This window comes from Myxocyprinus asiaticus, chromosome 3, assembly GCF_019703515.2.
Source record: "Myxocyprinus asiaticus isolate MX2 ecotype Aquarium Trade chromosome 3, UBuf_Myxa_2, whole genome shotgun sequence".
NCBI lineage: Eukaryota > Metazoa > Chordata > Actinopteri > Cypriniformes > Catostomidae > Myxocyprinus > Myxocyprinus asiaticus.
In genome coordinates, this window is record NC_059346.1 from 50,436,466 (window position 1) to 50,450,456 (window position 13,991).

General features: G+C 43.5%; 1 long non-coding RNA gene across 1 annotated transcript; it reads right to left on the reverse strand.

The window, feature by feature from the left end:
* Positions 1-3,503: 3,503 nt before the first annotated feature.
* On the reverse strand, positions 3,504-13,294 carry LOC127418329 (uncharacterized). The gene is made up of 3 exons (XR_007893408.1): positions 13,256-13,294; positions 4,581-5,214; positions 3,504-4,024 (listed from the first exon to the last, which is right to left on the reverse strand). It is a non-coding gene; the product is annotated as an uncharacterized LOC127418329 (long non-coding RNA).
* Positions 13,295-13,991: the final 697 nt, after the last annotated feature.

Here is a 13,991-nt window from a genome sequence, read left to right on the forward strand (position 1 = left end):
AGCCTGTCCCTCCAGCCGAGATGAAGAAGGGGTTTTACAGCCCCTACTTAATTGTACCAAAGAAAGGCAGTGGGTTGCGGCAAATCTTGGACCAGCGAGTTCTGAACCGGGCTTTACACAGACTCGCGTTCAAGATGTTGACGCAAAAACGCATTCTAGCGAGCGTCCGGCATCAAGATTGGTTCTTGGCGGTAGACATGAAGGATACGTACTTCCACGTCTCGATTCTACCTTGACACAGACCCTTCCTGTGGTTTGCATTTGAGGGTCGGCGTATCAGTACAAGGTTCTCCCTTTCGGCCTGTCCTTGTCCCCTTGCGTCTTCATGAAGGTCGCAGAGGCAGCCCTTGCCCCGTTAAGGGAAGTGGGCATTCGCATCCTCAACTATTTCGACGATTGGGAAATCCTAGCTCACTCTCAGTATGTGTTGTGTGCACACAGGGACCTGGTGCTCTTGCACTTCAGCCGACTAGGGCTTTGGGTCAACTGGGGAAAGAGCAAGCTCCTCCCAGTTCAGAGCATCTCTTTTCTCAGCTTGGAGTTGGACTCAGTCTTGATGACGGATGTTCGCCTCATGAATGAGCACACACAGTCAGTGCTGACCTGTTTGAAGGCGTTCAGACAGAAGACAGCGGCTCCACTGAAACTGTTACAGAGGCTCCTGGGGCAATATGGCATCCTCAGTGGTGGCCACTCCGCTTAGGTTGATGCATATGAGACCGCATCAGCACTGGCTCCAGACTCGAGTCCCGAGATGGGCATGGCACCACGGGACACATCGCGTGGCCATCATGCCGGTCTGTCACCGCATCTTCAGCCCTTGGACCGACCTCACATTTCTACGGGCAGGCATTCCCCCAGAGCAGGTCTCCAGGCGCGTCGTGGTTATGACAGACGCCTCCAAAATGGGCTGGGGTGCTGTATGTAACAGGCACGCAGCCGCTGGCTCCTGGACGGGCCCGTGGCTGCGTTGGCACATCAACTGTCTCGAGTTGTTGGCAATTCTGCTCGCCCTGCAGAGGTTTCAGCCGTTGATCCAGGGCAAGCATGTGTTAGTTCGGACAGACAACACGGCAACAGTTGCATTAATCAACCGTCAAGGCGGTTTACGCTCCTGTTGTATCTCACAACTCACCTGCCATCTCCTCCTCTGGAGTCAGCAGCACCTCAAGTCACTGCGAGCCACTCACATCCCAGGCGACCTCAAGACTGCAGCGGATGCGCTGTCACGACATGTTACCCTCAGGGGAGAGTGGAGACTCCACCCTCAGGTGGTCCAGCTGATTTGGAGTCGATTCAGGCAGGCACAGGTAGACCTGTTCGCTTCCCAAGAATCCTCCCATTGCCCGCTCCGGTACGCCCTAACCGTGGCACCTCTCGGTATAGATGCGCTGGCACACAGCTGACCCCCTGGACTACGCAAATATGCATTTCCCCCAGTGAGCCTACTTGCACAGACCCAGGGAGGAGGTTAGGGAGGACGAGGAGCAGGTTGTCCTGGTAGCACCCTACTGGCCCACCCAGACGTGGTTCTCGGACCTCACGCTCCTCACGACAGCCCCCCCCCCCCGGCGAATTCCCCTGAGGAAGGACTTTCTTTCTCAGGGGCAGGGCACCATCTGGCACCCACGACCAGACCTCTGGAATCTCCATGTCTGGCCCCTGGACAGGACACAGAAGTCTTAAGTGGCCTACCACCCGCGGTGGTAGACACAATCACTCAGGCTAGGGCCCCCTCTACAAGACGCCTGTATGCCTTGAAGTGGCATTTGTTCGCTAAACTGTGTTCCCTGGATGACTTCCTCCGAGCCCTATGGCAGACGAGTTTGCGGAGAAACTCGTTGCCGGCTCAGTACATGTGCTAACTAAGCCCTGTACTGGGGTAGGTGCTCTGCATATGTTGGTTCCCCATAGGTAACCCCATGCAATGTATATCTTCTGCTAATTCGTTTCCCTGTTGGTAAACTCTTCCTTGGGCAGAGGCCCCTCTTCCCCAGTCACCATGTTTGTAGAAACTCTTCCTCGTAGGGTAGGACCTACCATGGAAATTCTCCACTTCCGACAAAGCTCGGCAAGACCCTGTGTCGTATTTCCACTCAAAATACCCCCCCCCCCCCCCCGTGGTCTCCGCGGTGTCCTCCCCTTGGGAGTGACACCCCCCCAACGTAGACTTGGTGGCCCCAGTCGGTTACACATTTCACTCTTTTTTTGGGAGAGAAAAAAAGTGAGGATAAGAGGCCACGACTGGGCTAGCCTGTCTCTATCTTTTGGGCAGTTGACTTGTCCCCAAAGGTCTGTTCGACACTCATAACAGCGTTCAGGGAGGTTACGTGTCAGCCTGGTGCGCTGGCTATGAGGCACACAGTGGTCTGCCCATCACACACCACCAGTTCATGTAACACAGTTCAGCCAGTTGTGGTGTTTCGTTTTTTGACCCCTAGTGTCACTACATCGACACAACATCGAGTGAGTGACAGATAGGGAATGTCCTGGTTACTTGCGTAACCTCCATTCCCTGATGGAGGGAACGAGACGTTGTGTCCCTCCTGCCACAATGCTGGACTACCCGTTGAAATGGCCGGGATCTTGTCTCGGCTCCTCAGCACAAAACCTGAATGAGTGGTTTCATTCCAGCTCCTTTTATACCCGTATGTTCGGGGAAGTGGTATGCAAATATCACTCTCCAATTTTCATTGCCCTTTTTTCAAAGACCAGAGGTGTTTCGGGCTCCCAAGGGTGACCCCTAGTGTCACTACATTGACACAAACGTGCACGCGCACTCTATTTATCAACATCTGGAATTCACTAACATACACAAGTTGTACTAACAAATCTGGGGAATACGAAGCATTCATGAATCCAGCTTTCGGGAATCTCCATTTTATGCGGAAATTACTCTATGAATGAGGCCCATAGTTTGCAGTTCATTACTCAGCTGTCCCATTCATTACCCATCTAAATCCTGACTTTAATTACGGCAAAACTGCATGAAAGTGCGATGAAATTAATATGCTTCACCTTGGCTTTGAAAAGTATCCCATCCAGCAAAAACTCATTGAAAAGACAAATTTGCCTTACAGCAACGTTAATATTTCATTGAAAAGTGAAAGGTGAAAAGCCGTCTTTGTTAGATTGATTTTGTACTGAACTAAGAATAAAGTCTTCCATTCAAACGGACCAACTTCACACTACAAACCCAGCTGCTTCTATATATATATATATATATACTTACCAAGTTCAATGTGTGTCTGTCGGTTTCATAACGTACATTAGAGAGTGAGAGTCTTGTCTGCCTTTTTCACTACCCCCGCCCTTCTCCTCCACACCCACCTGCAACTATTTTGAATTTTTAGTGACCAATCAGTCAAAACAAGCCACTCTGGCGTTCTGTACTGCTATCACCCGAAATTCATATCCTGTGTGTGTGTGTGTGTGTGTGTGCGTGTGCGTGTGTGCGTGCGCGTCACATTTTATATTTCATAACAATGCTCCACATTTCATAATACAAATCAAATCACTTTTTTATTGTCACACAACCATATGCACAAGTGCAACAGTGGGTGAAAGTCTTGGGTGCAGTTCCGAGCATCATGACAGTGATGAGACATATACCAATTTACAATAAACATCAGATTTACACAACACAATTTACATATCTAATATACACATAATTACACAATACAATAATAATATACAATGTACAGTATACAATACACACAATATAGAATACACATAATATAGAATACACATACAATAAAAATAGTATTTAAAGTATATATAAAATATACAGTAGGTTGTATTGTACTGTATTGACATTCAGGCTGTCGGTTGATAGTCAGTTGCCAGTGCATTGTTAAGAGAGAAAATAATTTATGACAGTCTGGTGTGAGATAATAAGATAATAAAGTGCAGTGCTGATGTATATTGATCATGAGAGATCAAGAGTTCAAAAGTCTGATTGCTTGGGGGAAGAAGCTGTCATGGAGTCGGCTGGTGCGGGTCCTGATGCTGCGATACCGCCTGCCTGATGGTAGCAATACATTTTATATTAAAGAGCAGTAACGTCAAGTTAGTTGAATGGAATGTTTTAAACATATTTATATTTATATAAATATATTTACGTTTTTGAACGGCAGTAATTATGTTCAAAAATGTTCAGAAAGACTAATTTGGGTACACAACACAACACACGTTTTCATCGAGGTATAATTCCCAACTTGCTGCAATGTGATCTTATTTTGCTATCTGTATTACGGCTATATGTGGTCCGAAACAGATGTCCATTTTGGGATACATTTGGACCAAATCAGACGGACTAAACAAAGCCCAATGTTCAACGACTATTTTTGGGCTTACTTAAGGCCATGACGGGCTGATCAGATTTAGCCCAAAAAACTAAAATATGACATCTGGTGCTTTGTAGGATAAACTTTTCTATGTTTTTATGCAGTAGTCTCTGTATTACAAGGAATAGGCTACTTCAGCCTGAGGATACACTACATTATGCAGACTTATAAAAAATACCTGTAAGCTTAAAGAGAACAGTACTTCAATATCTGTATAAGCCTAAATACATTTACCTTTATAAACTGCAGACTGCCATAAGTCAGAATCCAGTGCAGCTGCTTTTCATATTCTGATGATTTGATAACACAGAATAGCATGGATGGAATGTTTTTCTGTGCCAGGCAGATGGGGGACATTGTAAAGTACTGCATATGCAGAGGCATTTTTTACGATAATGGCATACATCTACGAGCAGAAGGAGCCAAAATCCATTGCGTCAAGGACCCTTTAGAATGGACGGAGAAGGGAGGCTGAGCCCAGGCCCTGGGCCAGATGATGGAGAGTTTCATGATTAAATAGCTGGGCTTCCTGGTACTACTGCCTATGACCTTGGCAATGTTATTCCAGTCATTTGTGCTCTTTCATACACAAGAGCTCTGCCTGTCTTCTGAACCCTTATTTGCTTTGCAGCTGGGGTCCATTTCCTCATAATTGTTCTCTCAACTGAACTCTTGATCCATCTGCGTGTGTTTTCTTGTGATTATTAACGCACTGTTGATCGTATATATTTTCAAGGTTTCAGATTTGCAGTGGTCAAGATGGATGACCAAATGTTGGCTGTTAGATGGAGTAATTCTCCTATGCCAGGACATTAGGCTCGTTTGAGATGCCAAACACCTCGCCTTGAATGTAGATGAAAGTAAGTGGCTACAGTTAGGGGAAGAAAAAAAAAAAAAAAAAAAAGGCTGTTAAGTCAGATAATTATCACTTCTCATAGTTAAATAGTGATATGGATGTTCTTTGTTAACTATAAAGTGGATGCATGACATGTCATATGTACTGAAAGTAATCCAACGTACCTATACTAATAAATTCCAAAGTCAATAATTCAGAAAACCAAATAAAATGAATTTTGTTAGTTGAAATAATCAAAACTAATATAACTGGAAAAAACTTAAACTATATACACATATATTTATTTCTATATTGGCACAAATAGAACGGATTACGTTTTATGAGGGAGTTTTCAAAATGTCAGCTGTGGTTCAAAATCAGCGTTGGGGAAGTTACTTTGAAACTGCAGTTTGACAAGCTACTCATAATTTAAAGTAGTTAAGTTACAGTCAAGCTACCCTTTTGAAAAAGTGGATAGCTATACTACAAGTTACTATCAAAAAGTAGCTTGCTAGTGTAACACTGACTCAGGCGGAGTGGGATCCTTGTGCGGTTTATTAACAAGTTCAGAGTACAACAGGCAAAGGATCGGGGCAGGAAGCAAAATATCAATAGAGATGGTCCAGGCAAACACAGTAATAGGCAGGCAGCAGAGAACTGTACAATGTAAATCCAAAGCAGAGTCAAACACAGGTAGATCAACAGAGTAAGCAATAACGCTCAGAAATGTAGCCGGGGCAAACAAGACTTCAATGAATGAACACACACCGGGATTAAATAGTCTGAGTGATATGAGGCAGGTATAGGGTAATCAGTCCAGGCATGTGGGCACTTGGGAAATGTAGTTCAATGTTAACATTCAGGTGAGTGAGACCTCCGGTGGTCGATTGAGGAATCTTCACCGGCGTTCATGACAGAGCCCCCTCACTGCCGTGAACGGCTCCTGACGCAAGAGCACATCCGACGTCAGGGTCTTCCTTGAGGTCGAAGGACCGGCTTCTCTGGGTGAGTCCTATGAAATTCTGTGATGAGATTGGGTCGAGGATATCATCCGCCTTGACCCAGGACCTCTCCTCCGGCTTGTACCCCTCCCAATCTACCAGATATTGGATCTGGCTTTCCCCGACATCTGGAATCTAGCACGATCATGGGTGAGGGGCCTGCGTCACGCCTTCCTCCTCCACCCTCGGACCACCGGCAGATTTCAGCAGAGAGACATGAAAAGTGGGAGAAATACAATAATTAGCATGTAATTGGAGGCAATATGACACAGGATTGATTTGTCTTAGGATTTTGAACGGACCCACATACCTGGGACTGAGCTTCTTGCAAGGTAGACTGAGACAAAGGTCCTGGGTTGAAAGCCACACCCACTGTCCTGGAACGTAGTTGGGACTGGGACAACGATGGCGGTCCGCTTGCTCCTTTCCCTTGTTGATGGCACGCTGTAGATGGACATGAGCTTGATCTCAAACAGCCTCACTATGCTGAAACCAGTCGTTAACAGCAGGTACATCAGACGGTTCACCAGACCATGGAAATAGAGGGGGTTGGAACCCCAGAACACACTGAAAGGACATTCATTTTGTGGAGGGTTTGAGGATCGAGTTCTGCACATATTCTGCCCAGGGAATAAAGCGGCTCCAGTCGGCTTGATTCTGTTGACATTACATGCGAAGGAATTTGGCGAGTTCTTGATTTAGACGTTCCGTCTGGCCATTAGATTGGGGGTGATAACCAGAAGTGAGACTTATACTGACATTAAGTAGTCAAAAAAAAGCTGTCCAAACCCTTGAAGTAAACTAGAGGGTCCCGGTCAGAGACGATGTCTTCAGGAAGACCATAGTAGCGGAACACATAATTGAAAAGATGTTCTGCAGTTTCAAAGACTGATGGAAGCTTAGACAGGGGTATTAGTCGACATGCCTTAGAAAAACGATCAATGTCAGTTAATATGGTGGTGTTACCTTGGGAGATGGGCAGATCAGTGACAAAATCAATGGTGATGTGGGACCAAGGTCGTTGTGGAATGGGTAGAGTTTGTAGCAACCCTGCTGGTAGTTGTCTGGGGATTTTTGCTGTGGCGCAGGTGTGACAAGCGTTCACGAATGTAATGGTGTCTGCCTGTAATGTCTCCCACCAGAACCGATTTCTTAACAATCATACTGTGGTAGTAATGCCTGGATGGCCAGAGACTGTGGAGGAGTACACCCAGCGGATTACCTTTTCTCATAGAGTAGGTGGCACAAACGTTCAGTTGGGCGGACATTCTGGAGGGGCCGGGTTCTGTGCATGTGCCTGGGAGATTTCAGACATGATGTCCCACTGGACTGGAGCTAGGATCAGAGAGGATGAGATGATGGGTTCTGGAGAGGGATTCTGAGGAGTGGAGTCAAATTGACTGGATAGTGAGTCGGCTTTGATGTTCTTTGATCCTGGATGATAAGCGATTGAAAAGTTAAAACGAGTGAAAAATAGTGCTCGTCTGGCTTGTCTGGGGTTTAGTCTTTTGGCTGAGTGCAAGAATTCAAGGTTGCGATGATTGGTTAATACCAGAAATGGATGTCTGGCCCCCTCCAGCCAGTGTCGCCATTCTTCGAATGCTGCTTTCATGGCTAACAGTTCACGATTGCCCACATCATAATTCTGTTCAGCAGAGGAACATTTACGTGAGTAGTACGCACAAGAGAAAAGCTTTGGAGTATTACCTTAGCTTTGAGAGAGGATAGCGCCAATACCAGTGTTTGATGCGTCTACGTCAACCACGAAAGGTACGTTGTGATCAGGATGATGCAGAATATGAGCAGAAGTGAAAAGACTTTAATTCATTAGAGGCTTGGATGGCGTCAGAAGACCAGCGAAGCTTGGTATTACCTCCATTTGTCATGGCGGTAAGTGGAGCAGTGACAGTGCTAAAGTTTCGAATTAATCTTCTGTAAAAATGTGCAAATCCTAAGAATCATTGTAGTTCTTTTACAGTAGTGGGTTGAGGCAGGTTTAGAACTGCTCGTTCCTTGCCCTCATCTATAGACACCCCTTCTAGACTGATGATATAACAGAGGAAGGAAATTGAAGTTTGTGGAATTCACATTTCTCTGTTTGGCATAAAATTGGTGTTTCATGAGACACTTCAGAACTGCCCGGACCTGCTTGATGTGTTCCTCCAGGGTGTCTGAATAAATCAGGATGTCATCTATATACACACACAATTAAGCCCTGGTTAAGCATGTCTCTGAATACGTCATTTATGAAAGACTGGAACACAGATGGACTATTGGACAGTCTGAAAGGCATAACAAGATATTCATAGTGCCCAATGCTGGTAGAAAAGGCAGTTTTCCACTCATCCCCCTATCGAATGTGAATGAGGTTGCACGTGCAGCGTAGATCAAGCTTAGTGTAAAACTTAGCAGTTCTTAGTTGTTCCAAAGCTGCAGGGAGCAGGGGTAAGGGATATCTGAATTTAACCATTATATCATTTAGACCACGATAATCAGTACAAGGACAAAAGCCCCCATCCTTTCCCACGAAGAAGAATCCTGCTGCTGCCGGTGAAGTGGATGGACGAATGAAACCCTTGGCCAGTTCTTCAATGTACGATTTCATGGTTTTAGCCTCAGGTTCTGACAGGGAAAAGATTCTGCCTCTAGGAGGTGAGGTACCAGGTAACAGATCAATAGTGCAGTCACTAGAACGATGCGATGGTAGTTGCGAGGCTTTGGTTTTACTGAAGGCTTCAAACAAATCAGCATATTCAGAAGGTAAATGTGGTGCTATGTTGGACTCATTAGTCACCACAGTGGTACTCACAGACATAGGGATGATTGGTTTGAGACACTTGGATGAGCAGCTGGGATCCCATCGCATGATCTGTTTCACACGCCATGAAATTTGCGGGTTATGGTCCTGCAGCCAGGGTAATCCGAGGATAACGGAGTGCTGTGGAGAGTGGATGAAGAGGCATGTTGTTTCAGTGTGTAAAATTCCAACTTGCAGAATGAGGTCAGTAGTGGTGTACAGAACCTGGCCAGTCCCCAGGGGACACCCATCTAGCACTGCCACTGCCAAAGGAGAGTCACAGGGAATTAGTGGTATCTTATGCTGTTGGGCTAAATTTTCATCAATAAAGTTGCCCGCTGCCCCCGAATCTAACAAGGCTTTAGTGATGATGGTATCTGTAAATTTTATTGGCACTTCAATACAAGCAGTGGTTTGGATAGAGGGAATCAACACACTTACCCTGCGATTGTGTGTTTGAGGGGGTCGTGTCGGACAGTCAGCTCTTAAATTACCCGTTTGGCCGCAATATAAACGGAGATGGTTCCTGATGTGGTGTTCACGCTCCTCTGTGGTGAGATGAGTTTGACCAACCTGCATGGGTTCAGTGACATCACTGGGTTGATGTTTGAGTGAGAGGACTGGTAAATCGATTTGATCTCCTGGAGCGAATGAGATTGTCAATACGAATAGCGAGGTCGATGAATTGGTCCAGGGTTCTGCCTTCATCACGGCAGGCCAGCTCAGAATGTAAGTCAATGTTTAATCCTTGACGAAACAGTAGTTTTAGTGTGTCCTCCACCCACACAGTCTGCACAGCGAGAGTGCAAAAAGACAGAGCGAATTCAGCTGCAGTATTTCTACCCTGACAAAGCGCAAGTAGTTGCTCACCAGCACTCCTTCCTCCCTCAGATTGGTCAAACACCTCTCTCAGACGTTGAACAAATTCACTGAAAGTGGTGTGGTTTAATCTTTGATTGGCCCAGACAGCTGTTGCCCATTCCAACACCTTATCCGTGAGCAGAGAACACACAAGAGATATTTTATCAGATTGGTATAATGAGGGCTGTTGAGCCAGGAACATAGAGCATTGCATAAGGAAGCCTTTACACTTGACTGGGATGCCATCAAATTTTCTTGGAAAGGCTAAACATGGATTAGCAGTCACTGTACTATGAGGCATTGAGACTGGTACCTGACTCGCTTGAGGCGTTAAGGAAGCGGATTCAGGTGCGGGCTGATGGAGACTCCGCACGGATTTCACTAACTCTTCCGTTAGTGTGGTGAGTCGGCAAAGTTGTTGTTGGTGAGATGCTAGTAGGTTAGCTTGGGCAGAGAGTTCGCTGGACAGATGCATGAGGACTGCTGGATCGGAGGTTGGTGAAGTCTTCTGTAACACTGACTCAGGCTGAGTGGGATCCTTGTGCGGTTTATTAACACAACAATTTCAGAGTACAAACAGGCGTGGGTAAAATAACCAGGGCAACCAACAATATCAGAGACAGGGTAGTAACGTAGTCAAACAGGCAAAGGATCGTGGCAGGCAGCAAAACAGCAATAGAGATTACACAGAGATTACTGCAAACACAGTAATAGGCAGGCAGCAGAGAATCGTACAAGGTAAAGCCAAAGCAGAGTCAAACACAGGTAAATCAACAGAGTAAGTAATAACGGTCAGAAATGTAGCCGGGGCAAACAAGACTTCACAATGAATGAACACACACATTGGACTTAAATAGTCTGAGTGATATGAGGCAGATGTAAGGTAATCAGTCCAGGCATGTGGGCACTTGGGAAATGTAGTTCATTGTTAATATTTAGGTGAGTGAGACCTCCAGTGGTCGATTGAGGAATCTTCACCGGCGTTCGTGACAGCTAGACTGAAGCTCCTTAATGAGGCATTTTAATAATAATAAAAAAAAATTAAAAAAAAACATTTTTATAATGCTACTATCAAACCAATAATAATAATAACAACAATAATCATCATTGTTATAATTAAAACAGAAATAGACATTTGATATAGTGTGCAATATATCAGGCTAGTTAATCAATTTATCAAATGAGACTAGCATTACTCGCATGTATGAGTATCCTTAAATTTTGCTTGAAGTCTTCAATGCAGACAATGTTTTAATCTTTGGTTTGCATAGATTACATACAGAGGTGTAACCTTAACAGTTCAATTCTTTAAGAGACATAAACAAATACGGCCATTGGTAATTGGTTTCTCCATCTTCCGATTCTGCCACCATCTCATGGATAATAAGGATTGGTGTGTCGAACTTGAAACATTGATACTTCCAATCATGATTTTTCTTTGAGGATAGTTGCATAATAATACATTCCATAATAAATATTTTCTTGTAACAGTAATTTTATTTAACATGAAAAATTTTAGCTATTTAAATATTAATAAAACTTATTAAAGGTGCACTCAGTAATTTTTTCCTCATTAAAAAAAGTTTAACTCATAAAGACATGAATTGTAATTTTCCATTTTATTTAGGAAATCCTGACCACTCACATTAAAATGAAGACTCCAGTCACATCAGTAACCTTATTAAATCTGTTTTATTCTACATGGAGAGGGTCTGCACATAGGGGCTTCCATGTTAGAATCAGTGCTTGAAGTGGGGCAGTACGCAATACCTGCACTTCTATAATTTACTCTACCGGCAGTACCGGCAGATTTTCTTGCGTACCACCACTTCTCAAGTGTTCCAAATATTTTTGATAAAATCACGGTAAACATCCGAACACTCTCTGAGCAAAACTCAGTGGTGAGTTTAACAACACTCAACACGTGCAACAGCATCGGTGCTCGTCAAGCTATCCATAGTCCAGTTCCGGAGGAGTGCGTATTTAAGCTTGTCTGGACATAGTTCAGTTTCACTCTTCTCCAAAACGTGAACCAGCTAATTTTGGGTGAGCGCATTTTATCATGTCTTATTCACTCAAATGTATTTATGCAAATTGCTTAGATGCTCGGTGCAGTTAAAACTACAGACTTTAAAAAAAGCTGTTACAGAAGTGATGTCAGCTCATAAGCACAACCTTTTTTCACAAGAGGCAAAACGATGATGAAAACCTTCAAAGAAAATACATAGGCAAATATGCTTTCATTCTCCATTCTTTTCCTTAGTGCTCATAAAAAGAATATGTGAATTGTCATTGAACTTGCCTATGCATATTTCCTGACAGTGTTTGGTTCTACATCATTCTCTGTCCTGAACATCATCAAATCAGTTTGTTCACCATTTCTAATGATTATTAACTGCACAGTATCTGGCTCCTGTGTGCGAATTAATATGTGCAGGATAAGGAAGGCAAATTTTGCCCTCATTGAATGGGAGGATAATAAAACATTTTAAAAGGAAAAACAGACTGTGGGGATGAGGGTGTGGTCTGTGTCTGTTTGTGGGAGAGAGGGAGTGGTGTGGCTCATCAAGCTGGTTGGTGTAATTTCTAACAGCTGTTTCTTGTTACAGTGATAGCAGAGAGAGACCTAAAAAAAGCAGCCAAGAGACACCAGAGAGGAGAGAGAGAGCGACACAAGAGTGTGGCATGACATATGTTATGTTATTAAGAGCTTGTTTGAGAATTTATGTTTGGAGAGTGTTTTTCGTTTGAGTGAAGAGTCCAAGAGACCAAGAGTGTGCAGTGTGAAAAGGAGACCGAAAATAAAGTCTTACTTGAACTGTTTCATTGTTTCCCGATTTCTCGTGTCCAAAGGTACAAACATATCACAAAGACATAATGTTTTTATTTATTCATTTATTTATTCAGTTTTAGGCTACATTTATTTTGTGTAAAAAGACAGTTCTACATTAGATTGCCATTGTTCTCTTATGTGTGTTGATATTGACAAAGATACAGACTTTAGCAGATCTAAATATTCTTTCTTAGTTTTCATAAACAATAACCCTACTTTGTATGTTTTTTTTTGTTTTGTTTTTTTTTTTTTGTCTTCAGTAAAGCTAATCAAAACCTATTTGTTAGTTGAGGATGTAAGGTCATATTTGTTCTTAAGCCAGATCTTAAAAAGGAATTTACGGCCAGACCTTGAAAATGTTATTTAAATACCACTTTTAAAGGTGCTATATGTAATATTTTTACTGTACTAAATCATAAAATGACCATAGTATGTCATTAGAGAATTAGGAAACATGCTAAGTTGAAATACTGGCTTCTCCGATAACAGTGCTACAGCCAGTATATTCTACTTTGAAGTTTCCATTCCGGCAGGAATTTCTGTTTGTTTTGGCCTGTGTGATCCTGTCCACTGCCCACTCACCAATAGTGTTTAGACACCGCCAGGTCGCCAGATTTGAACAGGTTTGCAGGAAAACAACACTGCATGCTGCAGCCATGGAAGCCAGCAAGCGAACTGGATCAGAGATAACAGATTCCACCCGAACTAAAAAGCCTCACCATCCGTCTAAAAACCACCATGACCAGAGGCGTAGTAAAACAAGGATAAATATTGGAGATGCCTTTGGAAGATGGAGACAGCTTAAAGCCCAGAAATCCTTTAAAACGGGTGCTGAGTTGTCTAATTTGTGTGTCAACATTCTGGCAACCCGCATGAGCTTCGAGTCTGGGGTGGGGCAGACAACTCTCCAATATTTTGAATTTGGACTGCAGTACCCATTTCAAACGCTTGTTGTCAATCTTACATATAGCACCTTTAAAGTAATGAAATTCTATTTTTATGTAAATAAGCACATTATTAACTGTTTTTTTTTATTTATTTTTTTTTACATGTTAACATGTAAGTTACAATAAAAGTGTTAGGTAAGATAAATACAGATAAAAAAGTTTAACTCCAGTTCAGTTTATAAATCCCCAAAATTAGGAGAGTCCTTGCATATTTTTTCTTCCACTTCAAGCACTGGTTAGAATCGCATGACCAGCCGAATACTACTCACTTAATTTTAGTTATTTGACACTTTCACTCATTAAAGTCATCATGGCTGACTGTGAATGCTAAATTTCTACAATGGCATCAAAAACGGAAAACTATTGATTTT